Source organism: Theropithecus gelada, chromosome 10, assembly GCF_003255815.1.
Source record: "Theropithecus gelada isolate Dixy chromosome 10, Tgel_1.0, whole genome shotgun sequence".
NCBI classification, from domain to species: Eukaryota; Metazoa; Chordata; class Mammalia; order Primates; family Cercopithecidae; genus Theropithecus; species Theropithecus gelada.
This window is the reverse complement of record NC_037678.1, coordinates 86066195-86078221: the sequence shown is the minus strand read 5'-3', so window position 1 is coordinate 86078221 and position 12027 is coordinate 86066195. Positions and strand designations below refer to the sequence as shown.

Here is a 12027-nt window from a genome sequence, read left to right as displayed (position 1 = left end):
TGGCACTATTTTATGTCACATGAAGACAAGTGAGCACTGCTGTTGGCTGTTTACCAAGACTCTAGAACAAAGTCCACTTTGGCTGCTTTTCTGCCTTAATTTATTTTTAATAATGCATACTAATTTTTATGTATCATTGGCAGTCAGCTATAAATTTTTCTCATTAAAAATAACTCCCCTATATAGAAGTACAGGGATGAAATAAGTGTGTATTTCCAACTAAAAGAAATAAATATTTTTTATTGATTTGTGTGACTCTAACTTGAGGTCATATTAAAAAATGAAACCCTCAAAATTTTTGCAAAATTGACCCAACCTTGAAAAGATGTATGTAAAGTTGCCTGAATCTATTAGAGTCTTTCATTATTATTGTTATTTTAAAGAGTTCTCTTTTCTAGTCTCATTAAACCTCTGACGTAAAAAAGTGAGTGTTCTATACAGATGGAAGAAGCCTGGTCAGCACTTAAGAAGCTGACTAACACAGACTTAGCTAGCTCTAAAACCATTCCTATTAGAATGAAAAATAAATAGACTAAGTGCCAAACTCAAAACGATTCTCTTACAAAGATAAACTGTAAGTGCTCTAAAGAAAGTGAAAACAGCTCTCTGGGGAATGCTTGGGATTTGGGCGAAAGAACAAGGCAACTGTTTCTGTAAGTCAATTGGAAATACTAGGGCTGGGGCGGGGGATTTGGAAGCGCTATGAAAATGGGAAAAAGAGTTGCCAGAGGGTGAAGTTGAAGGTTTGGCTCCCATTTAGATTTAGTTCACTGATCCTGTAGACAAACACCAAGTGAGTTTTGTAAAGGAAACAAATAAACCTCATGATGAATGTGGACTCAATTTGTAACAGAGAGGCTAATTATATTTTTAAAGGCTTCAACAATATATAAACTATCACCTGGTCTTTAGGATTAATAACATTTCAATGCTTCAAGATAAATGGGTTTCTTAAACAACACTGATAATTTCTACACCTTGCCTTTGGAAAACCTATATGATACAGTGACTAACTTGGGATTTTCTAACTTCTTCAACAACAATGAAAATGATTCCAGAAAAACTACAGATCAAAAATGGATAAATGATTTATTCCTCTTTTCCTTCGATATGAAAAAGCTGAAATTGACTTCTAAAGGATTCTCTGGGAGTTATAACTATGCTCTAGCAAGAGAGCCCAATAAATCAAGAATGGCTATCTATTTTAAACAAAAATCCAGGAAGAAAACTCATGACCCACTCCAGAGCAATCTGAGCAACTTTCTCAATCTTTAGAGCACAAACAAGTCCAAGCTTGAATTTTCGACCTGGTGCTAAACTTGCATATAATTCAGGAAAAGTTAAAATAATTGCATGTTCTCTCTCAATTTTAACTCCAATACACCGAATAGGAAAATATCTCCATTTGGGAGATGCCAGTATGGAATCCCTCAGACAAAGGGCAGAAGCTGATTAGCAGGAAGAATGAGATCTCTCAGGAGAAGAGCCCATGGGGGCACCATTTTTATCAATGACTGTATACTTAGATGTGGAGGTGGAAAGTGGATTACCAATCAGGAGAAACATTGACCCAGTGCAGTTGCACGTGTTTTTTGTTTGTTTGTTTGTTTGTTTGTTTGTTTGTTTTCAGAAAGATTTTAAAATACTGGCAGTAAAAATTAATGAGTGAGAGGGTAAAGGAAGTAAAAAATGAAAGTAAGTAATATAAAATGATAATAAGTTACATGATATGGGGAAAACAACAGAACACAATATGGCAATGAGGAAGATGTTAAATAAACCTTGCATTTCTGAATCATCTTAAAAGATCTTTTAACTTTTAAATTTTCCTCAAAGGGTGGCTCGGTCAATAACATGTCAAAATCTGAAACCTGAGCTACTCTTCCGTAAGTATTTACTGAAGTGACAATTATTTTAGGAATTCTACATGGTGATAACGAGCTCCATGCTTATCGCTTTTCCACACTATACAAGATGAAACTGTAAACCAAATATTTACTGCACTCTTACTATGAATTAGATTTTTTTTAAATGCTACTTAAATCACTAAACTTAATTTTTTGAAAATTCATTTAAAGGGTCTTATTCAATATTTGTTGCCTGTTACCAGGCCAAGACTGAGCAAATAAATGAGAGTATGCCGTCTTATGGGCATAACTTTCCCACTCACCCAAAGTACATCCTGTGTTTCCCCGTTGATTATGGTGTCCATTTTGTCAAGTAAATACAACTGAAATCTCTGCTTTGGCCACTCCAGGTCTCCATGCTTACTTTCTCATTTTCAGGGGTATTCGAGGTAGTTTACCTCATCAAGTTGTGAATTATCTTCTGACTGCTGCCATCCCTAGATTTCTTCTATACCAATTTGCTTTTATATTAGATTCAGTATCACTCATCTGAGTAAAGAGCTATTTCTATTTTGCATGGAGAAACATATAAATAAAAATAAATACAGAAGAGCTATTTCCATTTTGCATGAAGAAACATATAAATAAAAATAAATACAGTTGATCAATTAGAAAATATGTTTATAAACATGAAATTAATGTTATTATTTAAAAGATGAATTTTAGGCTGTAATACATTGATGATCATGTGGAATTGCTACATTTATCCAACTTCAGCTTCAGAAAGAGGGATATTCGATGAGTGTATTTTCCAGAAAACTCAGTTTAATAAATGAAGAATCAAAACTTCTAATTGTCAGAATAAATTTAAAATGACCTAATCCTAAAGTATACTACACTTGTTTCTGTTTAAACAACAGAATGTAATATATATATAAGTTAACCTTTACTTAAGAAGTGATTCAACACGGTATCATGGTATGATTTTTCAGTTTTATGGCTAGTTTGGTATCCAAAGGTCAGCTGTCATCTCTTGCTACAGCCAGTAACGCTTTATGAGCAATATGCCTTTTTTGTATTTATTGCTTCTAATTTGTGATGGGTTCAGAAATTGATGCCAGACATATTAAATCTGAATCTAAATACGTATATGTTGGATCGGGATATATACTGGATACAGTGGTTTGAGGCAGCCTCTACTGTTTGCTTTTATACACCCAAACACCCTCTTTACCTTATGTGAGCGTGTGAGTGTGTGTGTTTGTATATGTGTATGCATCCTAAAAGCATGTGTAAAAGATTTTGCTCAAGCCACAGACTTCGTGTCCTTCTAGGTTTCTTTTACAACCAAAATTTCAAAATTTTGATCCATGTCCCCCAAATTAAAGATTTAGAACTCAGGAATACATTTTTGATGGAAAAAAAATGTATATATCTTTAGTGTTATATAAAATGCATAAAGAAATGTATAAGTATAAAGAAATGCTTTGAGGTGCTACATTTGCTCCTTAGTCAGGATTGACACAGGCATCTACTTTTGCCCATTTCTTTTTCTAACCAAAATCCACACTGGCAGGAAGTTTGCTCAGTATTTAAAGCTGAACTCTTGGCTGTAAAACAAAGTCATAGAAGACTGCTCACATCAACCCACACTCTAACCAATGATGTACATAAGTCTATTTCTCAGACATTGCAGATGATCACTAGATGAGAAATTGCCATCAAGAACAGTTGTGCAGGCCGGGCGTGGTGGCTCACGCCTGTAATCCCAGCACTTTGGGAGGCCAAGGCTGGCGGATCACGAGGTCAGAACTTACTTTGAGACCAACCTGGCCAACACAATGAAACCCCATCTCTACTAAAAATACAAGAAAATTAGCTGGGCGTGGTGGTAAGCATCTGTAATCCCAGCTACTTGGGAGGCTGAGGCAGGAGAATCGCTTGAACTCGGGAGGCAGAGGTTGCAGTGAGCCGAGATCACGCCACTGCACTCCAGCCTGGGTGACAGAGCTAGACTCAGTCTGAAAATAAAACAAACAAACAAACAAACAAACAAACAAAAGTTGTGCAGAAAAGCCCTGAAATAAGTTTTAAAAAATGGGTATTACTTTGAAGTATACCACTAAGTAGCAATGTTCTCACAGTCAGTCTCCTAACCAAGCTGCTTCCATGTTCTTATTTGTAATAGCAAGTAGAGAGTTGTCAGGAATCAGCAAACTACAGTCCCCAGGTCAAATCTCACTTGACACCTAGTTCTGTAAACAAAGTTTTATTGGAACACAGACACATCCTTACATTTATATTGCCTTTGGCTGCTTTTAAACTATACTGGCAGAGTTGAGTGTTTATAAGTGAAACGGTACAGCTGGCAAAGCTGAACATATTTACTATCTGGCCCTTTAAAGCAAAGTTAGTCTACCACAGTGTACATTATAATAAGAGATTATCAGGAAGATTAAATGTCATAATGAACAGAAAAGAGACTGAAATGCTATTACTAGTTAATGTTCATAGTGCTTACCAAATTTTAGGTATTGTGTGTGTTGCACGTCATCTCATATTATTCTTAGAACAATGCTATGAGTTAGTCACTATTATTGTGTCTCTTTTACAGATGAGAGAACTGAAACAAAGAGCTCAGAGTTTCCTAAGCACACATAGCTTGTTTGATGTAAAGGCCAGGTTTAAACCAAGGTTCCCAACTCTAGGGAATTCCTAAGCACTAGACTATATTGCCTCTATGTATCTGGAAAGCTCTAACTATTATAAATATGAGCATTTTCTATTAATCCAAACATTATGAGTATTATTTTAATGTGGAATTTAAAATAATGGATAATTAAGTATTTGCTGTCAGTGTGAACTACGAAAATAAAATGACAGGCAAATTAATTTTTCACTTCTTTGGGCCCAGGATTTGTTTGAACAAACAGTTGTGATGGGCGCCTTCCCTATCACATTTATATATTTGTGATTTATTTATAAGGTTCTGGTCAAAAATAAAAATGAGCTTGCTGAGTCTGAATGAGAGATTCCCAGATGTAGGCAGCTGGGAAATTCACCCCGATCTTTATGTCTGTGGTGGGTGAGCCTCACAGAGGAAGCACAGTCTAGAGCACTGGGAGGTCTCACACCGAGAGCTACAATCAAAACTGGAAATTAACACAGCAATGGATTTTGTTCTAGAGGGAGGCAGGACAGAGGATAAATGTTCCCTGCTTATGGAAACACAGACCTTGCCTTTATACCTTTGGAAAGAAAACCGAGGCTCTTCTATGAAAATGTTAAGATGTAATATTTATGTAAAAAAATAAAATAAAGGATTCTATTCAAATCGGTTCATATGTAAAACCAGCATGACTTCACACATTGCTGGATCCCGCTGCTATGGGTCACCTCCACAGAAGGCTGGCTCTGTGTCTTCTGCCCTCAATGCTCCTCCATGAAGCCTCTCGACACAGAAAAGGTCAGGAAGCCCATTCCACCTGGCCATCATCCCAGCGTTTTAGGAGATGATTAGAATTAGGCTCAGTTCTGCAAAGTTACACATTTCAAACAGAGACGAGTAAACAATTTTATAAAATCTGGGATCCTGTTCTTTCAACCCTGACAACACCATTCAGTCTGATCATTTAAGGAGAAAAGGGAGGCTGAGAAGGGAAGCGGAAAAGGAAGCAAGGAGAATTAGTGCCTTGGATCTAAATTTGAGCTCCTAGCTTTCTGCATCCTATTTTATGGACTCCATATGTAGGATATTATTTATTTATTCACCATATTTCAGACAAACAGCTTTTCCACAGCAGCACCAAATAAGTTAAAATTAGAATGAGGGCTGAACTGAAAGAAGAGCCTTTCGGCAATTGTGCCCTTCAGTCTCGGCGGTGCTTGCTTTCTGCCAACAAGCAGGGATAATCTGTGATGAACCCTGGAAATGGCTGGAGGGACAGTGATAAAGTCAATTCAGGAAGAATAAAGTGGAGCAAAAGGAGAGGCCTGTCTGCCCAGCCAGGCTGTTTGCAGTTTGAAAAGAACTGAATCTGGAAAATCAGCTTTTGGGGAAGTATTTTACAAAATCAGTACTCACTAGACAGGTTCAACAAATGATAAATAGAATGTTTCACTGTTGGAGGGGAAAAAAGTTTCCTCAATTTTTAAACTCATAAAATATGTAATAATACCCTCAGTTACTGAAGTCTTGGAAGTCAGAGGCCACAAGGGCTGGCCCTCATCTCACAGAGTGTGAAGACTAGAGCGAAAGTATCCATGTTCAGGGAAAACACTCACTGATTTGCTGCAGAAAACCGTAAACTCTCAGTTTCACTCACTTGAATTCTTCTACCTTTTTTTTTTTTTTTTTTTTTTTTGAGATAGAATCTCACTCTGTTGCCAGGCTGGAGTGCAGTGGCACCATCTCTGCTCACTGCAACCTCCACCTCCTGGGTTCAGGCGATTCTCCTGCCTCAGCCTCCACAGTAGCTGGGACTACAGGTGTGTGCCACCACACCCAGCTAATTTTTGTATTTTTAGTAGAGACGCGGTTTCACCCTGTTGGCAAGGATGGTCTCGATCTCTTGACCTTGTGATCCACCCGCCTCGGCATCTCAAAGTGCTGGGATTACAGGCGTGTGCTACTGCGCCCAGCCTCTTCTACCAATTTTTAAGCATATGCAATACCAATAAAAATAAAAGAGAATTAAAATAAATCACAAAATTTTAAAAAATCAGGCTTATTCTGTACAAGAGAAGAAGAGAGAGAGGAAGAGAAGGAAAGAAAATCTAGACTCCATCTCATACGAGGAAATAGTGGCAAAGATATTTGAAACAAAACATCTAGAATCATTAATGTTTGAGTTTGTCTTTAACTTCATAAAATATTGACAATAATTTTAAAACAAAGCTATGAATGAATTTAGAATTAAAGGCCTTGTTAGATAAAAATAAGAAATCATAACTTCTACTTCCCAACACATTTTTATTCCCAATTATTTCTGCCAATTTAGTCAAAAGTTTTGAAAATGTGACGAACGAGAGTATGTCTTTAGATTACCCCCATAAAATAGATGGCCCAGTCTGTAACCTTCTGATTTTCAGGCCCTCAGGAGGTCACTAAGAACCACAAGTCTAATGGGAAGTTAATTAAAAGGCAAAGAAATCCAAGGAGAAGAGATGGCTGGCATCCACAAAATCAGTCCTGGGGATATGGACTTTCTAAGACTAAATTATTCATTCAGTGACAATACACTATGTGGGTACATTCTGCATTAGTTCCATGCTAGGCATAGAGGGCATTATTTTTTTAATAAAAATAAAATTTAAAAAAGAGTTCCTGGCTCTTGGCAGTTTATATTATGCTTGGGAGGGGAAGGGACATAAAAGGTAAGAACATGAATGTAGGTGGGAGTGATGGAGCGGTGTAGATCAAAGGATACAAAGTAATAGACAGGTAGAATGAACAAGCCTAGAGATCTAATGTACAATATGAGGAGGATAGTTAATAAAGTGGTGTGGCACGTGGGATTTTTTGCTATGTAAGTAGATATAATTGCTCTTGTCACACACACACAAAATGGGAAATTGTGAGATGATGAATCTGTTAATTTGCTTCATTATAGTAATCATTTTACTATCTGAATGTGTCTCGTAACATGATATTATATGCCCTAAATATATATACTATTAAATGTATTGAAAAAATAAAGAGACACAAGAGAGGTTCCTTGCCCCTTCCTCCATGTGAAGTTACAGTTAAAACCTGGCCGTCTCAAAAGCTGGCCCCTGCCAGGCCTCGATTTTGCATTTCCCAGCTTCCAGGGCTGTGAGAAATAAAATTTAAAAAAAGAACATGCATATAATCATATGCAACCTTGCATTACTTGGTTCCAATGACAAATGTGGTGAGAGTCTGGTGCGGCTCCATGAGCTTGTGTTTGAACAGGCCAGGAAGAACCTTCGAAGGCTGTGGAATCAAGCTAGAGAGAGGAAAACAGGCTTGAACAGGCCGGGAAGAAACTTTGAAGGCTATAGAATCAAGCTAGAGGGAGGAAAACAGGCAGGATTTGAATAGGTGGATATCTTTGTTTGAGTTTCCCCAGAAAGAAGATCTTGAGACAAGAATCTCAGGTGACCTCAGAATACAATGGCCAGAAGTAGAGAAGTGAGACAGGAGTAGGAAAGAAACAATAAATAATGCTGTTATCAAGCCAGTTACCACTGTGGGTAACTGGAGTCTGACCCCATTGAGAAATCTGAGGGCCACAAGTTTCATAATTATCCCACCCAAGAAGCAGTCGAGCTGGGCTATTTTACACAGTAGGAAAAGGATGCAATAAATCAAGGGCCCATTACAGCCCACTACCTGGAATTACGAAAGGACACTATATTCAGGGATAGCAGGGCAGCAGTTTGGGGGACGATGAAGATTTGGGACTGTGGATCATTTAGTTCAATGCTGAGAAGAGGTATTAGTATCATAAAGGAAACTTATTCTAGCCTTAACTTGGGTAGATTAATGCTGGAAGAAATCATAAGAAAATACTACCAAAAATTCCTCATTTTCAGATAAGAGAAAAGAAATTCAGAGACCATTAAAGTATTGTTTTGCTTTTTTAAAAGAAGCCAGGGTCTCAGGCCAGGTGCAGTGGCTCACACCTGTAATCCCAGCAACTTTGGGAGGCTGAGGCAGGCAGATCACTTGAGGTCAGGAGTTCGAGATCAGCTTGGTGAACATGGTAAAACACCGTCTCTACTAAAAATACAAAACATTAGCCAGGTGTGGTAGCGTGCACCAGTAGTCCCAGCTACTTGGGAGGCTGAGGCAGGAGAATCTCTTGAACCTGGGAGACGGAGGTTGCAGTGAGCTGAGATTGTGCCATTGCACTCCAACCTGGGCGACAGAGCCAGACTTCGTCTGAAAAACATTTTAATTTAATTAAAATAAAATAAGTCAGGGTCTCGCTCTGTAATCCAGGCTGGAGAGCAGTGGCATGATCTCGCTTTGTTGCCCAGGCTGCTCTTGATCTCCTGGTCTCAAGCCTCCCTAAGTCGCTGGGATTACAGGTGTGAGCCTCTGTGCCCAGCTCTATTAATGTATAATGCTATGGCACAAAGCTAGGTTAGAGCACAGCTGGAGAGCAAATACAAGTCTCTTGGATCTCAGCCTAGAGTTCTCTTTATTAAACCTCACATATACCTAACATTTGTTTATAGAGACTTCATGAAGTATGGACTTGGGCTATCTGCTGGCAGTGTAATTTATTATTATCTCAAAATTACAGTAAATACTCCTGCGTGACTTTGTTCTCATATCTCAAATGTAATCCTGACATACCCCTCCTTCCCAGTTGTTGCTCTTCCATATTCATTGCTAGATTTTACCACACAGTCACTCTCAACCAGCAATCCTGATCCAGGAGGCAAAGTATGTGAGACATTATGTAACCAAAAAATATTCATATCAGTATTGTTTATAATAGGAAAATATTGGAAACAACTAATCACCCACTAAGAGGAAAATAAACAATAAAATATGGTGTATCTGGAAGAAATAATTAAATACAGCAGCTGAGAATGAATTATAGTTAGACAGATCACTATGGAGAGGTTTTAAAAATAAAAGGTTTAGGTTGGCTGTGGTGGCTCACACCTGTAATCTCAGCACTTTGGGAGGCTGAGGTGGGCAGATCACATAAGGTCAGGAGTTCGAGACCAGCCTGGCCAACAAGGTGAAACCTCATCTCTACTAAAAATACAAAAATTAGCAGGGTGTGGTGGCAGGTGCCTATAGTCCTAGCTACTAGGGGGGCTGAGGCAGGAGAATCGCTTGAACCCAGGAGGCGGAGGTTGCAGTGAGTCGAGATCATGACATTGTGCTCCAGCCTGGGTAACAAGAGAAAAACTCCGTCTAAGGAAAAAAAAAAAAAATATATATATATATATATATATATATATATGTATATGTGTGTGTGTGTGTATGTGTGTACATATATATATAATGTTTAGTGAAAAAGCCAAGAAATAGTACAGCCCATACACCATGAGGCCATTTGTGTACAGTTAAAAGCACAATACCGTATATATGGATTATGGTTATTTCTGTGCTTCTGGTAGAAATATAAGAACATAGTCTGCAAGGATTTACATTCTGCTCTTAAGAGTGGTTGTTCTGGACAAGGAGTGGAAAGAGGGGAAGGAAAGAATGAGACTGAAGAGAAGAATTTGTCAGAAATAACTGGTTCTTTTATTTTAAAAACAAAAAGTAGAAATAAAGAGGCAAAATGTTAGTATGTTTAAAATTCTTGGTGGCTAATGCATGAGTACTGTTACTTTTCTCAGTACTTTTCTGAGTTTAAACATTTTAGGTTAAAAAAATAAAGCTTTCTAAATAGCATCATCAGCTTTCATTAAAAAAGGGGAAGAAATTCAAAAGAAACCTATCAATAAGACGAATTTATATATAAGCACATCTTCATGTTCATGTCTAGGGATGAGAGGAAATCTTACTTATAAGTGCAGAGCTATAGAGAGAGAGACTGCCTGAGTTTGAATCCTTGCTCTACCCTTACTAGCTATGAGATCTTAGGAAAGATGTTTAACCTCTCTGTGCCTGATTTTCCTCATATATAATAGGAATAATAACAGTAACTACCACAGAGGGTTGTTTTGAGGATTAAAATTAGATAATATTGCAGAAGTATCTGAACAGGGCCTGCCACACCGAGCTCAGGGACATACAGAAGTGATGTTTTGTTAGACTGTCTTAGACTTTCTATACAAGGGTATTTCTCCTTTTAGTGAAACTATCTTTAATACACTGATATGATAATTAATTATAAGAAGGGAAGGTTGCACGGACTCTCATCTGCAGTAGTAAGTCCTGCTTTATAACATAAAAATCTAATGAATTGCAGCAGCAAAATTTCCATTCATTCATTTAACTAATAAGTTAAAACCTCATTACAATGTCATTTACTGTGCAGTGCAATTCAGCACAAGGGATCTCTCTTGGGCCTCAGCTAGAAGGATTTAATTACTGGATTACCAAGAGGACTTTTCAGTCAAGTGGCATCACCGATGAGGCAAACTTGAAGGACAGAGTTATCAAGAGAGTCCAGCATCATTTTTTAGAAGTATAAATGTTCAAGGGTTGATGTGGAAAACATACAGGTCTTTAAAAAGCTTTCAATTTAGACTACTCAGGATAGAATGAAAAAGTAAGAGAAAGTGAATAAGCATGCAACTCATGTATTTGTAATACCAGAATGTCACAGGTAGAGTATCTACAGAATATAGATAGCAGTGACATATGGAAATACAAAAGGCAGAAGAGAAACCTGAGTGCTCCAAAACTAAATAAATCATTTTTGAGTGACTTCTGTTTTGCCCATTGCAAAGGTAAAGCTAAAGACACTGATTCCCACTTATATTTTGTATATTTTTAAGTATCAATGTTTCATCACATTTTCTGCTCATCTGTTAAGCTGAAGGCCTTATTACCACAGGCATTCCCTCATAGAAAGGAAGTAAAAAAGATGAATTGGGAGTCTCCACAGTCTTGGCATGCTACAGAACCTATTTTTATGAATTGGAAAGCCCACTCTTAGGTCCAAGACAGTGGACTTCAGGCCATCAACAATAAGCCCAATCTCTCCAAGAAGGAGAGATTACTCTGGTGAGCCAGCTCACTCCTACAGCTCTAGCAGTGCCAGTTTCTGTTTTGAAAGCAAAATGCCTATGTTTGGTATGTAGATTATGACTGTGTCAGAGTCCAAATCAGCATGCATCAAAAAAGCACCAACATTCACAGAGGGAAATGCATTTTACTACTGCAAGCAATTTAGTTCCCCTGTTTAAATGGATTTTATACAAAATGTGGATAGAATAGAATAAAATAAATGCACCCATCACAAATCTCTTTTTCCCCCAAAGTACTAAGCTAAGATTTTAGCTATCTGGCATATCTATTACACACACACACACACCCAACACCATATGTTTTAACTGTAAAAGAACAAGCTTACTCATCTATATCTAAGCATAACTGAATAGCTGAGTGATTGATATTCAGCTTCATAAGTGGAACTGTTTTTTACCTTCTGCTAGATATTCAATTATAATGTAAAAGGTCCATCATTTCAATTTTTGAAACAGTTCTATAAAACTCAGCTTATAATCATGAAATGTA

At 37.6% G+C, this 12027-nt stretch overlaps 1 protein-coding gene and 1 pseudogene across 4 annotated transcripts in view; both read right to left on the bottom strand.

The window, feature by feature from the left end:
* Nucleotides 1-2212, bottom strand: part of LOC112633142 — a 47560-nt pseudogene extending 45348 nt beyond the window's left edge.
* MACROD2 (MACRO domain containing 2) overlaps nucleotides 1-12027 on the bottom strand; it is a 2143045-nt gene that overhangs the window by 1389742 nt on the left and 741276 nt on the right. The window lies entirely within an intron of this gene.